An 18,741-nucleotide genomic window follows, 5' to 3' on the forward strand; every position below is an offset into this window, starting at 1 on the left:
TCCAATGCTCTGGAATGATGCCCACATCTGAAAAAAAACATTCTGCTCACACAGGATGGACCTTCTGCCGTATCTAATGGCTTACTGTGATCGCTGGTCCTGTATATGCTGGAATTATGCAACACAATATACTTTGTATGATACATATTAAAGCTGGATAAGTGTTAATTATACCCTCTTCATGGACTGGCCACACTCGCTCTAAAATCAAGCATTTGGAAACCCCCCTCTAGAAACCCTGCGTTTGCCACTGAGAGTGCAGTGATTGTTGATTCATTAATATGTGGGTTATCAAAGATCACAGCGATGACTCCTACGTGTCCATAATACTTCTACAACTAGTTCATGGTTGTGCTTCAATTCAATCAGACCAGTTAATAAATTAATTGCATTATACAATATATATTTAGTTTATAAATGATAAACACATTAACAGTCCATCCATATGTCTATTTATGAACTCTGGGCCTCATTCAGAGCCGGACGCTCTTTAAGAGCGCTCGCTCTGAATCAGGGCGTTTTGTTTTTTTTTGGTTGCGGCCTCCTGGCCGCTCGCTAAGCTGTGGGTGACCACCCACAGCTTTTGCGGGCGGCCAGGAGATGGTCGCGACCATCGGGGCTTGCGACGAGACCCTTGTGGTAGGGTCTCATCTGTCGCAAACCCCAGAGAATTTCCTGCTCTAACAGAGCAGGAAGCTCTCCACTGACATCACTGGTGATGTCAGTGGTGCCTCCCACAAACGGCAGGCGTTCCTTTGGGAACGCCTACGTTTGTGTAGCCACCCCCCGCCCGACAGCCGCCCCATTTGTAGTGAGTCCTGGACCGAGAGAATTTCTCTCTCGCTCCGGGGCTTGCTCATGCGCGCGCCGCGCGTGCGCAGTACCCCACCACCCCGCGAGCGGGTCTGAATCAGGCCCTCTGTTTGATAGGCAATAGTAATCAAGTATTCCCTATTTACCCCTGTTAATAGCTGGGCCAAGTGGATTCTTTTTTTTTTTTATATAATTTTTTATTAAGGCATCACAGATCAATGTGATATTCATGGTTACATAGTATCATTGCCATTTTCAAAAAATTCCGATAACATATCAGTTTCATAACTTTGCAATTAACATACAAAAAGATATTCAAACATCAAATAACCAAAGTAGTGGTTGCAGCATTTACATTTATGTTTACTATTCATATTGCAGAAAGAAAATAATGCATGCGAATATAGAATGGTTTCTAGTAGTTTCGGTTGGAAAATATATAATATGGTTCTGTGAACCCGGGAGGGAGACACCAGAAAGGCCATAATTATTCATCCAAATAAGTATGCGGATCCTGTACTGACAATCTAGTGAGATACCAGGTAGTATTTTTAAGACTATGGGGGGTATCCAAATAGCCCCGAAGTCGGCCTGACGCCGGCACTTATCGGGTTTTTTTTCCCTGGACCTGATGTGTCCCGAAAGAGAATCCATGATAATTGCCATTTTTTCACCTTAAAATAAGGCGTAAACACATAGGTCCGCGAACTTATCGCGGGACCTATGTGTTTTCATGAGAACTATCCTATTATTTCGACCGGGGAACAATGTTCGTGGCTAATTGGATACCGCTCTATGATGGATTTGTTTTCTGGTTGTGAGTGGGAGGGTGTGAATGTAAGATTCCCATAGTATAAAAAAAAGTTCCTCCTGTTTCTCCATATGTAGGAGTGCTTCCACTCAATTCTTATAGTTAGCATTACATTCAACAACTTCATAATTGAGAAAAATTGATTCTGTGCAGTTCGTCATCTGTCTTAATTCTTAATAGTTCTTGTGAGGTACTTGGATTTGGTAATCATGCATTTTTATTATTAGCTTTTATTTATAAGGCACCACAAACCTCCACAGCACTGTACAAAGCAAATACAAGACCAGGTAAACTGAGTAACAGGATATAATACTGTATATACATTATAGCAACAAATGTGACACATACAAATACAATTTTTTACAAATACAGCAAAATAGTTATAAATGTGGGAATAATACTGACACATAATAAATGTGATACATACCAAATGATAGAGATAGTGAACATAGGGGGAGGAAGAAACATTAGGAGGGAGAGTCCTGCTCGTGAGACCTTACATTCTAAAAGGGAAGTAGTGGATCTGACTCAATCGCAGCAGCACCTATGCATGTACACTCTGTGTAATGAATGTGCCTTAGGGGTTTTTGAAAATGTTTGCGTATGTGCAGTTGCAAACAAATCACTCAGCTACGTGAACACCGACATTGCGTGTGGATTGCATGCGTCTCAGGCCCTAAGTGATTGCCTAACCTGCCCCCCCACTTTCTGTGCTCTGAGGGTCACTTGTTGGTAACAAGACTCCTACCTGCTCACTGTCTATTGCACAATCAGGTGGAGGAGGTTGATGTAATGCCAGATTATGCAGTAGACAGCAGCAGAGCACAATATCAGACACATTTGTCTGACTATATATCAATATATAACCACACTCAAACAGCCACTCCTTCTGTTGTATGTGTAGCTGCTTTGGATAGAACACTGGGACCTATGCATGTGTGCTTGCATGGTAACAGAACCTATGAACTGTGTCAGTCTCACCATGGGGCATTCGTGTTGTTTTACATACCTGTACCAATTGATTATTGTGGGGGCATATGGACAAGCGACCCTTCCTGCCCAGTGAGATCTCGTAAACTATTTTGGAACCAATCTGACTTTGTTGTAAGCTCAAGGTTTGAACCTATGAATGCTGCCTTTTTGTGGACTATTTGTAGGGCAACTTAAGATTTCCCATGTTAGTATTTGTTTGTCTTGTCAGTATTTATTATGTACATATTTTTTTAATTCCTTCCTACATCTCATACTAATGACAATCCCACAATTCTTTTATAAAGAAAAAAAATTACTGTGGTTAAGTTTGCCACACAATACACAATATTGGATTAGTTATTTAAAAAGACTGAAGGAAAAAACAAAGTGTATCTTGTCTGCATACTTTCAATTTGTTCTGAGTTGTGATCTCCAAAATGTAGGAGGGTTCCCTGCTCTGCCCGGAGTCCGCTGTACAACTGAGGATAGTTGGCTCCACTCAAAATGAAGGGAAGACGGATGCTGCAGGAGAATATTACTTTCTTCAACACCTCGTTTTTAATTATTTACCATAATATCAGACTAGGCACATACATGATGCAGCACAGAAACACAGTATTGTCCATATTTGAAGCTTTTTTATTCTTTATGTTTTGTATGTTTATTGGCCTTTACCACCCACCTGTATTTTCCAGTAAAATCTAAGGAAACGTTGTTGGACTGACTGATGGTATGAGCATCTGGAGGCACACAATTACTAATTTAGGGCACATACACACAGAATGCCAAAGGCAGCATTAGCTCTATTACTTCCTTATGTGCTGTACACTCTGATGCAGGATCCAGTTAACAAATAGCAACCTCCTGGTGTCATATCAAGCCTGTATGGCATAGGGATCCAATAATAACTTCAGACTTAACCATTTTGTTTTTGCAGAAAACTTTATAGAAATCAATATTTGTAATCACACGGTGAGGGTAATAACAGGCCTTTGTGTCTTCATAGAGATGTACAGATGACTCATTCTCTGCTTTCAAATGAATCTAAACCAAGGGAAAGAAACACAAAATAAAATGGGAAACTCCATTATTTCTAAGTGTTATTCGCTGCTCCTGGTGCCTGGTTTTGATATATTCAACAAAATGCCAAACTAAACCTGTCCACCACACTATCTCAGCTGCCAACTAGCCACAGATTGGAAATCTCATACTCCTCCTTTTGCTGCAGTTTGTCAATGAAAACTCTTATAAAACAACTCATTATTATTGTTTCTCAATATCTGGGAACCCTGGGCAACTGACTATAATAATAAGAATTAGCCATTCTCTCTTTAACTATTCTTCCTTATTCATTTTGTACAAGTGTTTTATATATTTACACATAGAATTTACCCTTCCTCTTCCCTTCCTGCCACTTATTGTTCTGTTTTAATTTCTTTCAAAATGAAGAAAAATCTTCAAATAACATATAAATAAGTAAAGAGAGCTAAAATATCCCAATACTAGTGGTCCATAAATTAAATAATTGATCATCTATTATTTTATTAGTCATAAACATTTGCTTGAAATAAACTATAAATGAATGTATAGATCTATTTACCCTATATCTGCCATCTCCTGATTGTGCTATGATTCGGAGGGCAAAATTTACTAAGCGGCGGTTTGACAGCGGTTTCTATTCTATTCTAAACCCCGAAGGTTTGGTGGCGGTTTCTATTCTATTCTAAACCCCGAAGGTTTGGTGGCGGTTTCTATTCTATTCTAAACCCCGGTGGTTTGGTGGTGGTTTTGCAGCGGTTTCTAATGACAGCCCTGTTCTATTCTATTCTAAAATGTGTTTTGATGGCAGTTTTGCAGTGGTTTTGGCCTTAGTAAATCTGCAGAAAGCAAAACCGCCACCAAACCACAGTCAAAACACATTTTAGAATAGAATAGAACAGGTCTGTCATTTAGAAACCGCTGCAAAACCGCCACCAAACCGCCGGGGTTTAGAATAGAATACCGCCACCAAACCGCCGGGATTTGAATAGAATAGAAACCGCCGTCAAACCGCCGCTTAGTAAATTTTGCCCTCTGCGTCTTACTATTTAAAGATTATTGGGTAGTCTCACATGGTATACTACTGACTAGGCACCATCTCCTGAGACATTGGCATTGCAGGGTAAGGAAGTACATCTGATATTGGACCCTCCACTAGGTGGTCTACCACTATATGATTCTTTGTTTTTGTTACCTGATTTTTATTTATTTTTTTAATTCTCCCAATTAAAAAGAAAATATTAAGAAGTAGCATGGGGATGGGTCAACCACCATTTTAAATGTCCAGCAGCTCCCTGTCTGTCAGCCTAAATTAAGATTCCTTGGTTGACAGATGAGGTACACAACCAAACAGGACAGGTGGCTAATCGTTTTCCCTCCCTGATATTCTGGCTGGCCGATCCTTGCCCAACCCCTTTCCTGTCTCCCAGATGTCGTAGCTGACTGATCTCTCCCCTTCTTCTGTTTTATTATCTATCCTTTACTCATTTCCATATAGGTTATTCATGTAATGTGGGGTTGATGGGTCAAATTATGTAAGGGATAATAACTGAATGTGGGTATCCATATTACATGTGGGATTGAGAAACAGTCTTGTATAATATTGCCCACCAGAGGTCACTAATGTTATTAAGCTTGTCTATTTTCCAAATTGGGCAATACTGTATCAGGAGCATCCATCCTGGATCCTGTTTGGTCCTATACATAGACACTCCATGATTGAATCATTTACATCTTGCATTTTGTTTGCCCGTCTCCTGCTACATGCATCTGTTTCTTGTGACATATTTGAGTGGTGTTACCCAAAGCTCAAAACATGTCTATGCTGTTCTAATTAACATTATTCTCATGGGGGGGAATTCAATTCAGTGCGATGTTGAACAGCCACGAGAGGGAGCTCCCGAAGCTATTCAATACACCGCGCTGTTTGTGCGGGCAAAGGATTTCTTCTCGCACCCCCTTGGGGATGCGAGGAGAAATCCGACAAAAGTGCTGGGAGCGCAGCTCTTTTACTACCTAGCGCTGCGCTAACAGCCGCGCGCCCAGCACTTTAGTCAGAGAATGCCGGGCATTCTCCGACATAACAGTGCACTGAATTGAATAGCTCCGGGCGCTCCCTTCCGGCACTATTCAATTGACGTTGAATTGAATTCCCCCCCATGGATAGAGTATCATATATATATATATATATATATAAGTGCATGTCAGTATGTATAAATATTGAGCAAAAATTTTATCAATACGTTTCCAAGATAAACAATGTTGCTACTAGAGATTACTTTCTGTATATGGTGCTAAGTAGAGCAAATAAACAAATATGATGTTGTCATTAATAAAGCATAATATATTAACTTTTAGGAGAAGCAGACCCTTATGTCAGTATTAATAGGTCAAAGTTCTCATTTAAGTCCTTAAAAGAAAGTTAAATAGTGATGTGAATTTGTGATAGCAGTGCTATATTTTTTTCTTGGACTAACTGTCCACATAAGTGTTGTACAGTACATTATACATGATTTTCTGCATCCTGATTCTCTAAATATTAGAGCATGTTCGCAGTAATGAATATGTGTAAGTCTACACAAAAGCAGAGTCCCGCAGTTGTGGTTAATTGGTGCACTGGGCCTGATTCAGACCCGGTAGCGAGCGCTGAGCGCTCGCAACCGGGTCGATGGTGGCCCACAGCGCCTGCGCATGACAGAGCCGGCTCCGTCGTGCGCAGGCGCGAGACCTGGCTAGCGACGGGCAATCCGTTGCTACGGGTCTCGCACCAAAGGGGGCTAGCTGTCGATGTTGAGTGACAGCTCACCACCATTGGTGGGCGGGCCAGGGGGTGGCTTCCCAAACGGAGGCGTTCCCATGAGAACGCCTGCCGTTTGGGGGCGGCCCCACTGACATCACAAGTGATGTCAGTGGAGAGCTTCCGGCTCTGTCAGAGCCGAAAGCTCTCTGGATCTTGCGATGAACGAGACCCTACCACAAGGGTCTCGTCGCAAGCCCGATGGTTGCGATGGTCTTGACCATCGCGACCATCATCATGGCCGCTCGCTATAGCTGTGGGTGGTCACCCACAGCAATGCGAGCGGCCAAGAGGCCGCTCCAAAAAAAAAAAAGCCCTGCCTTGATTCAGAGCGAGCGCTCTGTCAGAGCGGCTGGGTCTGAATCAGGCCCACTGTTCAGTCTTATTGGGAAATATCCTATGGATATTATCCATTTGTCGGTTTGGTCCCTCAAAGTTCAGCGGGACTGTGTAGCTGTCTACTGGTTTTGGCGTCCTTTTGCCGTCTTCAGCACAAAATTCAGTTAATCTTTAAAAGTACTCTTGAGTTGCTCGGTATTCTGACTCTATTACAATTAGCTCTATAGTCCAATGGACTTTAGCTAATACACTAGTATTGTAACAATGGGCCTGATTCAGAGATGGACGCTAATCACTCACTGAGGCGCGCGCATCCAAAAGGGGCGGCTGTCGATGTTGATCGACAGCTTGCCCCGTTTGGTAGGCGGGTCGGGTGGGGTAGCTGCTGTTTTGGGGCGGCCCCACTGACATCACGAGTGATGTCAGTGGTGAGCTTCCAGCTCTATTAGAGCCAGAAGCTCACTGGGGCTTGCGGGAACGAGACCCTACCACAAGGGTCTTGTCGCAAGCCCGATGGTCGTGACCATCACCTGGGCGCTCGCAAAAGCTGTGGGTGGTCACCCACAGTATGCGAGTGGCCAGGAGGCTGGCTTTAAAAAAAAAAGCAGCTGCCCTGATTCAGAGCGAGCGGCTCTGAATCAGGCCCAGAGCCCTAACATTTCAGGCTCTGGACAGTAGCAACAGAACTTACAACACCAACAGAAACAACAATTGGTAATCAAAACTGCAAGAACTACAGGAGGTTGCATCACAGTCTAACAACTGGTCCAGTTCTGGCAGTATAGTTGCATTATTGGGATACTGACCTGTACGTGGAGTTTGCCCGGACGGGTTTGACATTTGGTAGATTTGCCTTGAATCATGCTGCTCTGCTTGTGATGAGGGGGTCACATGCACTTAACAGTGATGTCCAGGGTGTTGCTTCATGATGTACTATTCTGTGCAGAGCACCATTGATGTTATGAGTGAGAAACTCTCTGTGTATATGTCTGTGTTATGATGGAATCATCTTATATGAGGCGAGCGAGTCACCTGTTCAATGCTGGGATTCTAGGATCCTCACATGCAGGATTGCAAAGTGGTGTGATTGATGGTCAGCTGAGGATGCACAATGCTTCTGGAGTCCCACACACTCCTGAATGAGTAGGTGACCCTTCCACATCCCGCCCACTTTCTATTGATTTCTCAGAAAATTATTTATTTATTAACAGTTATTAACAGTTATTTATATTGTGCCAGAATATTCTCTTGCGCTTACAAATGGGAGCAAAACATTTATAAGACGTGACTGGGTAATAACAAACAAAGAGGTAAGAGGGCCCTCCTAGTAAGCTTACAATCAGTAGGAAAATAGAAATTTGATTGCAAATGGTAAAACAAGATTGCAAAGGTTGGTTGGCTACATGATCCAATCAAGCAGCAATGTTGGCATGGGGTCAGTGGGTTGTGTGAGTGTAGAGATAGAACATTTGTAAAGTTAACGCTATTTGTACACAGCGGACCTTTGCTGCCTCGCCGACTATAGCGTTCCTATGGGTTCTCTCGGCTCAGCTGCACGAGCAGTGTCCTGTTTCATCTGATGGAAAGGGACTCTGGGCCTGATTCAGACCCGCTCACGAGCGCAATGGTCCCCCACTGCACATGCGCACGCCGGAGCCGGCTCCGGCGTGCGCGAGACCCGGCCAGCGACGGGTGATCCAACGCTACGGGTCTCGCACCATTGTGATTGACAGCTTGCCCCGTTTTGGAGGCGGGCAGGGGGGGTGGCTGGCCAAATGGAGGCGTTCCCGAAGGAATGCCTGTCGTTTGGGGGCGGCCCCACTGACATCACGAGTGATGTCAGTGGGTGAGCTTCCGGCTCTATTAGAGCTGAAGGCTCACTGGGGCTTGCGGGAACGAGACCCTACCACAAGGGTCTCGTCGCAAGCCCCGATGGTCGCAATGGTAGTGACCATCGCAACCATCACCTGGCCGCTCGCTAAAGCTTTGGGTGGTCACCCACAGCTTAGCGAGCGGCCAGGAGGCCGTCTTTAAAAAAAACCAGGGACGCCCTGATTCAGAGCGAGCGCTCTCAAAGAGCGTCCGGCTCTGAATCAGGCCCTCTGTCTCCTCGTGATATCTCCTAGCTGTCTCCGGTTCTTGTGGCCTCTCCGACGGCTCCATAGCCGCACCAACAACTCCCCTGCTGTTCTCTGGCTTCCTAATCTCTCCAGCACCTCCCTAACGGCACTGGCAGTGACGGCCCTCCAAGCCGAATCAGCATTCTCGGCAGATCAGTGGATGCTAACTTGTACACAAATTTGTACACTAACTTGTACTCAAACTTTTGTACTGTTTGTCAGGACTTTGGGCCTAATTCAGACCTGCTCGTGAGCGCTGAGCGCTCGCAAGAAGGTCGATGTTGGCCCAGTGCGCATGCGCACGACGGAGGCGGCTCTGTCGTGCGCATGCGCGAGACCCGGATAGCGAAGGGCAAACCGTCGCTCCGGGTGTTGCACCAAAGGGGGCGTGCTGTCGATGTTGAGTGACAGCACGCCCCCTTTGGTGGGCGTGCCTTGTGGCGTGCCTGCCCAGACGGAGGCGTCCCCATGGGAACGCCTACCGTCTGGGGCCGGCCCCACTGACATCACAAGTGATGTCAGTGGGAGTGTGCCTTCGGCTCTGATAGAGCCGAAAGCACTCCAGGGCTTGCGGCAACTAGACCCTACCACAAGGGTCTCGTCGCAAGCCCGATGGTCGCGATGGTCTTGACCATCACGACCATCTTCCTGGCCTCTCGCTATAGCAGTGGGTGGTCACCCACAGCTGTACGAGCGGCCAGGAGGCCGCTCTAAAAATGAAGGACGGCCCTGATTCAGAGCGAGCGCTCTGTCGAGCATCCGGCTGTGAATCAGGGCCTTTGTACGCAAATTTGTACTCAAACTGGTACACTAACGTGTACTCAAACCCATGTGCTAATTGTCAGGACTTTGGGCCTGATTCAGACCCACTCGCGAGCGGCTGTCCGCTCGCAAGTGGGTCGCTGTTCTGGACTGAGCATGCGCACGACGGAGGGAGCTCCGTCGTGCGCATGCGCCAGACGCGACGAGCGAAGGAAAGTCCTTCGCTCGTTGTGTCCGATCAAAGGGGGCGTGCTGTCAATGTTGATTGACAGCACGCCCCCTTTGGTAGGCGTGCCGGGGGCGTGCCTCCCTGACGGGGGCGTTCCCACGGGAACGCCTCCCGTCAAAAGCCGGCCCACTGACATCACTAGTGATGTCAGTGGGAGTGATTTTGGCTCTGATAGAGCCAAAATCACTCCGGAGCTTGCGGTTGAAAACCTCAACCGCAGGCTCCGGCTCGCAATTTCGATGGTCGCGATGGTCTCGACCATCGCGGCCATCAAAATGCACGCTCGTATAGCCTGTGGGTGGTGACCCACAGCTATACGAGTGTCCAGGAGGACGCTCCATGAAAATGGAGCCCGGCCCTCATGCAGAGCGTGCGCTCTGCTCAGAGCGTACGGCTCTGAATGAGGGCCTTTGTCCTTATAGCTTATATTGGACCTAAACCATACTTCTAGTCCAGGAAACTCCCAAATAGATCAATCTCCCAGATCCTGCCCACTTCCCCAGTGAGGTAGGTGGTCCAAGGGCTTGATAATGCAACTTGCAGTGAATTATTTAATTAAATCCCAGTCCTTGTTATGTGATGATCCACAGTGGTGTGAGAAGCCACAATGATACAAATGGTGTCAATCCCCTCCCCGCGAACATTCATATAATGTCAGAAAGTATGGTACTATACCAGCCAAGCTGGGAGGGTTATATGCTTACATCAGTGCATCCAGTGGCAAATGCAGGATTTCTAGAGGGGACGCTCCATTTTCATGGAGCCCGGCCCTCATTCAGAGCGTGCGCTCTGCTGAATGAGGGCCTTTGTATGCAAACGTGTACACAGATTTGTACACTAACTGGTATTCAAACCTATGTACTATTTGTCGACGTTGTACATTGATCAGTGCGCTAACTCGCACCATCGGCTCTCAAAGCCAAATCAACTATTAAACTCTCCTCAGCACAGGCTCCAAGCCAAACCATTGGCTCTCAAAGCCAAATCAACTACTAAACTCTCCTCAGCACTGGCTCCAAGCTGCACCATCGGCTCTCAAAGCCAAAGCAACTATTAAACTCTCTTCAGCATGGGCTCCAAGTCACACCATTGGCTCTCCAAGTCAAATCAACTATGTAACTCTCCTCAGCATGGGCCCAAGCTGTACCATCGGCTCTCAAAGTCAAATCAACGATTAAACTCTTCAGTATTGGCTCCAAGCCGCACCTTTGGCTCTCAAAGCCAAATCAACTATTTAACCCTCTTCAGTACGGGCTCCAAGCCGCCCCATCGGCTCTCAAGGCCGTATCAACTATTAAACTCTTCTCAGTATGGGCCTCAAACCACATCATCGGCTCTCAAAGTCATATCACCTATTAACTACCAACAGTATCTTGCACCGGCTTCTAGCTGCATCGATAGCATACCACCTCTTGAACTGGCTCCAAACTCATATCAACCATCCACTGTACAGTCTCCATCTCTACTGTTACTCTCACCATTGAATCCTTTTGCTCCTCCGTGTGAATTGCTACTACCTCGAGCTGTAAGTCCAGGCGGCCGCCTAAGTACCGGTGAACGTACCCTGGTTCTAAGGGAACAATGGGCAGTTGTTATTGGCAGAAAATCTCGCTAGCCTGGTTCTAGACTTTTCACATGGAGTAGGCATTGGATATCATAACAAAACACATACTTAGAAGAAAGCATACATCCTGAGCAGAGCCGAATTAAGGAGGGGGGCACAGAACATAAATAGTTTCAGAATTTTATTTTGTTTCTACTGTTTCAGTTATTGTCTTGTGATTACCAGACAGTAACTAAAGGGTATGCAGTCGGGAAGCCGGCAGACCTAATACCGACAGACGGCTTCCCGACTGCTTAATCCCGGCGAGGGTTAAATGACAGGCATCTAAATCTAGACGCCTGTCATTTTACCGACGCCGGGAGACTGGCGCCCGGCAACCCGATTGAAGGGATGCCGGGCACCGAGTGCGGATAGCCACAGGGGGAATGGTTAGGTTTAGGGTTCCTAGGGGGGGAGTTAGGGTTAGGCACCCCCCGGGAGGTTAGGGTTAGGCTAGGGGGATGGAGGGTTAGGCACCTCTGGGGGGGAGGTTAGGGTTAGGCACCCCCCGGGGGACTTAGGTTTAGGCGGCAGGGAAGGGGGGGTTAGGTTTAGGCACTTAGAGGGGGGATTAGGGTTAGGCACTGGGGGGGCGGTTAGGGTTAGGCACCCCTAAGGAGGGGTTAGGGTTAGAGGGATAGAAATTATTTAGAGAATACTTACCTTCGACGATCAGGATTTCCTCCTATGCCTGGATGCCGCTGTCGGGATTCCAACCACCGGGCAGGGGTCCGGCGGTAAATCATACCGATTCCAACTAAAGAGACTCCCCTATTTTAAGAAAGGGTGCCTCCATGTGTGTGCAGGCCAGTATGGGGGAAATAGGGCAATAGTGACATAGCCCATCGGATCTGCATGCAAGTGTGTATGCACTAGTCGAAACGGGGACCCCAGCTGGGTACCGACGCACGATAGGTAGGCTGGGTACACGTTGTTAAATGTGTACCCAGCTTTAGACTGTGCGTCTCAACCGCATCACATCGGGATACATGTGCCGTGGAACTGTTTTTTAATTGCTTAGATGCATGTACAGTTGCAAAACACTGAGCATGTGCACTAACATCGGCATTGCGTGCGACTCAGAATCAGGCAATTCAGCACTGACTTCTTGCAGTTAAGGTGATCACTCAGATTTGTATTCATTTTGTGAAACTGTAAATTATCACATTTTATTTCTGTAGCCTGGCTGTCGGTACTTCCCAACTGTTAACTATGCAATTCTGTGGTTTTTGCAGAGAACATTGCACTTAACTGGAATAAGGAAGTTGTTTTTCAATTTTTATATTTTGTTATGATTCATATAATGTATCAGAATCACATGAAATAAGCACTTTTGCCATATGCGCTCATTTACTTCTATATTAACTTTATAATTAACAGTTTCTTATATAGCGCAGCATATTTCGCTGCACTTTACAATTGGAAACAACAGTAATAGAACAAACTGGGTAATAAAAGACAGATATAGAGGTAGGAAGATCCTTCTCACAAGCTTACAGAACTTTATATGTAAATAGAGATACATAATTCTCAAATATTTAAATTGACAGTAAATTGACCAGTCCCACTTTTAACAAGTACATTTTAATACTGAAAACAAAAAAATATATATAGTTGTTGGCAGGGCCGTAGAGAGCCGTATTATCATGGGCGTGGTCTAATCGTGGGAGGCGTGGCCATGCCCCCTTAGTAAAAAAAACAGAGAAAAAAAAACCTATTTGCGGCGATGTGTGCTGAGTAGGGGGACACTGTTTACCCCCTAGATAGGAGCACCTGGTTATTGGCACTAATGAGACAATATTGTTCCTGCTGAAAGTAAATCTACAATCTCCATGCAAAGCACTTAAGTTCAGAAAACAAATAATTGAGCAGCCCTGATATTGGCTCTACCCAATGTGAGGTTCTGGTTTTGTTGTGGACCCGGGTGGTGATAGGAGAAGACACAGAAGCAGATTTAAATGAAAATGTGGAACTTTTAATGAATGGTTTAGTAGACATGAATATGGCAAAAGTAAAAGTCCAGGCAAAGCACTGAAGTGGGAACTGTAGTGAAGTAAATGGGAGAATGTCCAGATAGTAACAGGCAGGAAACAGTCCAGTATGCAGGTATGGTGAGCTGAAATGATATGCAGGCAGAGGGGATGTGATCCAGCAGAGTGTAAGTGGAGGCAAGGTGCAGGGTAACAGCAGACTCAGGTACTCAGGCAGGAGGAAGGCAAATGGAGGGTGCATGGAAGTCCAGCGGTTGAAGCAGCAAGGTAAACAGGCTAGGTAGTGTTGCCAAGGAGGCAGGTAATGAGCACAGGAACTCTCTCTCTCAGCTGTCGCTGAGAAACACGTTGCACTGGCAATGAAGGGAGGCTCTGGACCTCTCTAAATACCAAGTGCCGCACCGTGAGTGGCCGGAGAGAGCACGTGACCCACCAGGATTGGACAACTGAATCACATGGCCGGAGGCAAGATGATGGCGCCCATGCTGGATGGAACGGAAGCACCGCCAGGCCTCACCAGCCCAGAGTGACTATGTGCCCGCAAAGAACCATACACAGCCAATGCCCCTCGCCAAACACCAGTGCCACCGCCAGATGCCCCTCGCCACAGCGACCTCACAGGTATTACCCGTCAACCACCATGCCGAGAAACCCTGGTTGTGACACCCAATTAGGGATGGCCATCAACTGTCAATAGTTAGCAAGCATCGATGGTTTGCCACCAATGATCTTTGGTTTTGCCAACTATGGTGGAGGTCCAGTGGTTCTTTGCCATCAATGGCAGAGATTCTGCTACTTTTTCCCACAGGGGCAGGGTGCTTAAACCCCCCACCCCTCCACCCAGTTGTCCACTTTAACCTGCCCTTTTCACTGATTAGCCCACCGCCTCCTTGGGAGCAACAACAGGGATATCCATTGATGGTTCAAACCATTGATCATTCTCCTTCCTCAATTTCCTCCTTTCATTGATGGAAACCACAGATGGCAGCACCAATGAAAATCATGAAGAATGGATGTTGAAATCAGTACAGAGCGAAGCTATGGGCCACCCAGCAGCTCGGGAAGCACTGGGCACACCCAAATTTCACATACAACAGAGAGATGGAGTAAGCGGCGTAGAGAGAAAAACAGCCAGGCAGTGCCGGAGCCACACTTGTCAGTCTGGCAGAACTAAGTTGAATGATGACCACACATGAAACAATTGGGTCATTTAGCCAGATTGCAGAATGTTCACCTTTGACTTTTTTTGGAGACTCTCCCTGATGGCCACTTGTGCATATCGGATCATTTGATCAGACTGAGCAACCAAATTGTGAAGGATCCATAAATTGCATGGTCAACCAGTGATCTCATACATGCGTCTATTTGATCACCAAGCTCATTTTACTGTATAAAATACATCCAAGATATAAAGGTCATACGCAGTCCCTATTATTCAGACTAGCAGACAGGCCACTACTGCCTCTAAGTATTTATACCAAGTTTATCAACATCCTATATTGTTGATGCTCAAGAGAAAGTTTATAAAACAATTTTGATATAATAATTGTCTAATCACTATCCTTTATATATTTACCATATATCTACTATATATGTTTACACTTGCATGATTTGTTTTCACTGAGGAGCTCATTCAGACCCGCTCGCTAGATGCGTTCTTTTGCATCCAGCATATGCAAATTCGGCTAAGTGACGGCACGGCAAGCGGTTGCACGGCAAGGCATAAGTACGCCCACTATGTCTTGGATGCGATCACTTTGTGTATACACACGCCCACCAGCCTGTCTTAAGACGCCCACTTGTGCACGTCATCTCCAGGAAGTGTATGCAAGCATCGGTACATTGGGTACCACCGGAAGCAAACGCAGTGCTTGAGGTTGACTATGCCCTACCGCAAGCACTGCGATCACTTCAGTGTGAAATACAGGCAGGTGACGTGTACAATGACACTTCCTTTTAATTATGTACGCCTCTGAAACGGCGTTGGGACGCTCAGGCACGCCTACGTTCACACCTCCACTCCCCCGTTTCTAGTGGCTGTCACCACCCACAAATGGCCTCTCTTGTCACTCACTCTGCTGGGCTGTTTATGCGCAATGAGCGAACGCTTCTCCATCTTTCACACTAGTACGTGCACCGCGATGCGTACACATGCGCAGAATGCGAACTTCGGGCAGCTACGAGCGAACGCATCTTAGCGTCCGGGTCTGAATCAGGTCCTAAGTGTTTTATTATTTTGCTGTGTCGATTATAACAGTCAATGTGCATGGATATAATATATTTTATTATTTTAATGCGCTGAACCTCCAGATTCTCTCCTATTAATTCCAGAGGATTTTGAAGGCTTCCTCTCCTTTGCACTTGTGCTGGTGGTAGTTTAGTCTGACCCAATGTGTGCTGAACCTGCATTCCTGTGAGTTTTCTGGTGAATGACCTGGACTATCTTTAGATTCTATTTCTGTCTACTGCTTGATCTTAGCCAGTGTATTGGAATTTCCCTTACCCACTGCCTACCTCTGAACTTGGATTGTTTACTGGACTTTACTTTACCACTGTTTCACCTGACCTCAGATTGTTTACTGGACCTTGCATTGCTTACTGCCTGACCTGCCTGACCTAACCTTTAAATGTTTACTGGACTTTGGGCCTGATTCAGAGCCGCTCGTAAGCGGCCACTCGTTCGTTCCGAGCGATGTTTGCCCAACTGCGCATGCGTACGGATTTTAATACGCATGCGCGAACCAGTCAGTGCGGCCGAAAATCGTTTGTTCGCTAAATAGCGAATGCCTGCTAATATGAGTGACAGGAGGAGGCGTATGTGGGTGGTAACAGGGGAAGGTGCTTGAAAACGGGGAGTGGAGATCCGAACGCAGGCGTGCTTAAAGGTCAAAACGGGCGTTTTATGGGTGTGCATAATTAATACAGCAGCGTTATTGACCACGTCACTGGGTTATTTTATAGTCAGAACTGCTTGCAAGATTGTGGTAGGAAAAACCAACCACAAGAATAGCGAGCAGTTCATACGCTGGTCGATGTACTTGATTAATCTAATAAATAGCGGACATGACGTAGGATGCGAGCGGCCAGGGGGCGTAGTTATCCAAAAAATGACCGCAAGTTTTGTTCGCTCGTTCAGACATGGAGGCGTCAACAGACCGCAAAGAGCGAACGGTTCATTTGAATAGCCAGCCCCTTTTCCTGAACGACCGTCCGCAAATAGCGTCCGGCTCTGAATCAGACCCATTGTTTGCCTCATGCGGCACCCATATCCTGCCTGTCTGTATCCAGTCTGTGGAGTCAGCACCCAGTGAGCACCTTACCGTCTCTCTGCTTCTATCTGTGTTCTGTTACTTCACCTACTTTATAATACCATAAGTCCTGCTACTTGGAGCTGAAGATCTGGGGGAATCTGAGTTTCTGTGAGCATATAGAAGTCTAGGAGAGAGGTTGCTTGCAATAGGTGAAAACCTCACTAAGTGGTTCAAGGGATCTTATTGTCTTAATTGCCCCAATAATTTTTCCTGTCCACAATCATGTAACAAATAGTTGGTGTCTATCTACACTCTGTAAACAAAGCCTATAGCCAATTTGTGCTGTGATCTCACAGTGAAGAATGGCAGAACCAGCCTGATACTCTTCAATATTAGGGGCCTATTCATCAAAGCTAAATTAACGGTTTTAAGAAAATTTTTCCTGAATTACCGTTTTCTGATATTCATTAACACACTTAATGCAGGGGATATCATTCTTAACATCCTTGTTAAGTGCGTCTGCATTAATTTCCACACTCCCCATACTTTAGTATGGGATTAGGCTATTCATCAAATTCCAAAAATTATTTATTTTCAGAATTTGATGGTGTTACTGTATGCCATCTTCAGATGGCGTACAGCCCCTGTAAGGCTGTAGCAGCGGGATATACTTACCTGCTTTCAGCGTGAGCAGGTCCTCCTCTGGCTCCCTCCGTCGCTCCCTAGTCCCTCCTCAGGCTCCGGCTGCACTGTGTGTTCACCCCGCTACTGCACGCTGCTGCTGCCGGGAAGTGTCTCCCCTCTGTTCACCGGTGGTTCTTAACTAAAAACAGTTAATTGAGGAAGCATTTACAAGTGCCACAGTGAACAGACAAAGGGTAGATGCTTCCCGGCAGCAGCAGCATTGCGGCGGGGAGAACATAGTAAAGTTAAAAAAAAAAAAAAAAGTCTTCAGCCTCCTCTCCCTGGCTGTCCTGTCCCCTTGTAGCCGATGCAGACCAAGGCTGGGCGGGAGATCGGGGGTCCGCGCCAGTGGCTGCAGCCTTTAACAGCCAGAAGGTGTGTAGTGCGGGGGACATAGAATGCGGAAGGGGCCGTAGCCACCCCCGCTGATGACAGACCTTTGTACAGAGGATGGAGCCGGGGGAGGGGGGTGTCCCGCAGGTACTTCTACATTCAAGCCGGGCTGATCCGGGAGGTAGAGGATGCAGATGCAGACGGAGGGAAAAGTATCTATTTTCAGAAAAGTTGTCATCGCAAAAATTACAGCTTTTCGGAATAGATACTTATGGAGAGGAGGAATGATGAATTCCTCAGGTAATTAGGTAGAACTCCTTGCAAGTTCTAAACCTAATTGTCTCCAGACAATTGTAAGTAATAATGAATAGTCCCCTTTGCCTTTACAGGATGTAGTAATAATTAATAGACCCCTTAGCCTGTACGCTGGGATGCCGATGGTCTGAATACCGGTGCCGAAATCCCGACAGGTCGGGATTCCTGCACCAGTATCCGACCTCCGGCATCCAGAAGGTAAGTATCGGGGTGTTAGGAGGAGATTAGGGTGTGGGGTAAGGGTTAGGCACTAGAGGGATGGTTAAGGTTAGGCAGTGGGGAGGGAGTGTTATGATTAGGGTGCGGGGAGGGGGGGTTAGGTTTAGGCACTAGGGGGGGAGCTTAGGTTTAGGCATCGGGGAGGGAGTGTTAGGGTGCGGGGAAGGGAGGGGGAGGTTAGGCTTAGGCACTAGCGGGGGAGGTTAGGGTTAGGCACCGGGGAGAGAGGGTTAGGGTAGGGGTTAGGGTGAGACTTACCATTCTTCCTTATGGGTGTCGGGATTCTGGCTGTCAGGATGCCGCTGTCGGTATTCTGACCTGCAGAATCCCGACAGACGGGATTTCATACCCAACCCGCCTGTACAAAAACAATGCTATCAGCTCACTTTGCAATGAGGTTCCAGGAAGTACTTACAGGCTCCCTATTGTACTTCCAGCTATGTACATAATTAGACAGATCATGG

The 18,741-nt window shown here is 46.5% G+C and overlaps 1 protein-coding gene across 1 annotated transcript in view; it reads right to left on the bottom strand.

The window, feature by feature from the left end:
• Window positions 1–1,777: 1,777 nt before the first annotated feature.
• Window positions 1,778–18,741, bottom strand: part of THEMIS2 (thymocyte selection associated family member 2) — a 44,858-nt gene continuing 27,894 nt past the window's right edge. The window contains exon 7 of the mRNA XM_088459967.1: window positions 1,778–3,640. The gene's annotated coding sequence lies outside the window, so the exon portion shown is untranslated. The remainder of the gene's footprint in view (window positions 3,641–18,741) is intronic.

This window comes from Taudactylus pleione, unplaced genomic scaffold, assembly GCF_031769625.1.
Source record: "Taudactylus pleione unplaced genomic scaffold, aTauple2 ptg000959l, whole genome shotgun sequence".
In the NCBI taxonomy this organism is placed as follows: Eukaryota; Metazoa; Chordata; class Amphibia; order Anura; family Myobatrachidae; genus Taudactylus; species Taudactylus pleione.